The sequence below is a fragment of the Penaeus monodon genome, chromosome 18, assembly GCF_015228065.2.
Source record: "Penaeus monodon isolate SGIC_2016 chromosome 18, NSTDA_Pmon_1, whole genome shotgun sequence".
In the NCBI taxonomy this organism is placed as follows: domain Eukaryota; kingdom Metazoa; phylum Arthropoda; class Malacostraca; order Decapoda; family Penaeidae; genus Penaeus; species Penaeus monodon.
Window position 1 is genome coordinate 46,449,954 of NC_051403.1, and position 2,702 is coordinate 46,452,655.

Here is a 2,702-nt window from a genome sequence, read left to right on the forward strand (position 1 = left end):
GGAGGCGAGGCGGGTGGTACAGCTGAGAGGTGAGGGGTAAAGGTGTGAAGGGCGAGTGTCGGGTGGGGGTAATAATCGGGCGGGGGAGACGAGGCTGGACGTAGAGGATGGCACTATGAAATCGAGAGGAGAGAAGATAAAAGGAAGAAGACGCAAAGCAAATGTAAAATAATTAGCACAAACTCCAAGATAAAATCTCACTGGAAAATAGTGCGGCGGGTCGACTAACTTCGTAAAGGTCAAAAATGATCTCATTTAAACCTCAATGAATTAGCCCCAACAGCGCAAAATGATTATATTACCAATAAATAAAATCAAAGGATCATGTTTTGCACTTAAAGAAGAAAAGGAGAGAAGTGCAGGTGGAGGAGAAGAGAGGAAAAGAGGGCAGGAGAGGGTAAGACAGATAGATAGTGATGCTTTATATATATATTTATATATAGTATTATATATATCTATGTATATATGTATGTATATATTATGGATATGTGTATTGTATGGTGTGTGTTAGATCATATAGTGTGCTGGGTTGTATGATATAGTTATATATATATATAGATATATATATATATGTATAATATATATACTAATGTATATATATATATAATCTATATATAATATATATATATACTATATATATATATATATACGTATATATATATGTGTTATACATATATATCTATATATATATTGTATATATATGTATGTACTATATGTTGTATAATACTGGCTAGGTATTTAGGTGTATGTTAGGGTGTATGTATATGTATGTATCTGTATGTATAATATATGTATATTTCATAGTATATATATATATATATATATATATATATAATATGAATATATATATAGTAGTATATTATATGTACCGCAAATATATCTATATAGTATGTATAAATATGTATATATTGTATAGGAATATAATATATATGTCATGAGTACAGATTATATATATATATATATATATGTGTCTGTATATAGATGTATATATGTATATATATATAATAATAGTAATTATATCTTGTAACATATGCGGTATATATATCATATCTATTATACTATATATATAATATATATATATATTAATATATATATAATATAATATATATAGGTATTAGATTGTTGTTCAGTGATATATGTATAGTACGTATGTATGTTATATATGTAGTGTATATGTATGGTTGTGACTGTAATATGTCTACTATATATAGTATGTGTCGAATGATATATATATATATATATATAGTATTTATAGTACTATCAATATAGTTATACTATATATAGTATAATATATTTTATATATGATATCATATATAGATATATATATACGTGATATTTATATATATACTAGATAGTGTATCGATATATATCTATAATCATATCTATCATATAGTCTGTCGTAGTATATACATTATATATATATAATATAGTATATAGTATATATATATATATATAAGTAGTAGAGAGAGAGAGAAGGAGACGGGAGAAGAGAGAGAGAGAGAGAGAGAGAGAGTAATGCAAAAAAGCGGAATTTTTGAAAATATTTTTCGAGAAACAACCATAAGGGGCAAGAAGGAAGAAAGAAGGAAGAAAGAAGGAATAAAGAAGGGAGGCAGAAGATAGCAGGGAGAAGCAAGGATGAATGAAGGAAGGAAGCAAGGGACGAGGGGGGAGGGGGCGCGTCCGAGAAGCCCCAAGAGAACGGGAGCGCGGGATGAGGGGGGCGGGGGAGGGGGGAGGGGGATGCGCGAGGGTCACGGAGGCGCAGGAGGAGATAGGTCGTGTGGTCAACAGTTACACGGCAGGAAGCGGGGGAGGGGGTCGTTGTGAGCTACAATTATGAGAGACCTGTGAATTGTGCGAAGGAAAGCATTGATAGATCAGGTGGATGGCAAGGAAAACGTGTAATGGAGAGAGAAACAGATGGGGAGACAGGCAGACAAATTGTAAATCAACTAAAACAAATTATAAGAAAAAAATGCCCCTCTCTTTCTTCTTCTCTCCCCATGCTCTCCCCTCCCTCTCCCTCTCTTTCCCTCCCTCTTCCCCTCGCCCTCCCCCTCCCTCTTTCCCTCTCCCCCTCCCTCTCCCCCTTCCTCTCCCCCTTCCCCCTCCCTCTCGAAAAAGTCACTCCACAAACGAAGATAAGGACATTAGACTTTTTCTCTCTTCCTGTTCCTTTTTTTCCACGAAAGGTAAAAAATATATATATATACTAGGATTGTCCCTCGTTAAAATATACGACGATGAAAGTCTAATTAATTTAAAAGAACAAAAAAATAATAATTCAAAGACATATGCCGAAAAAAAATCTAATTTTACAATATATGACGAAACAAAATCTATCTTTTTACACTACATGACGAACCAAGTATTACAATAATATAAGGAACAAAATCTAATTTCACAATACATGACGAAATATGACGAAAACACCGACTTAAAAGGCCCCTTCCCCGCGTTGCTATTAATATTTTACTTCCATCGCCTCAACGACTGCCATTATCCTCATCGATTTCCACCCAATTCGCTTCACTTTATTCGTACATCTATCCTTTTCTTCTACTTCCTTCAGTTCTTCTAGTTATTTATTCATCTTTTTTATTTGGTCATGGAGTTGTTTACAATCCTATGGATCTACCTCTTTAATAGCTACTTAGTTATCAAATAAATATAAATGGATCATCTCATCTTTTCCTTTG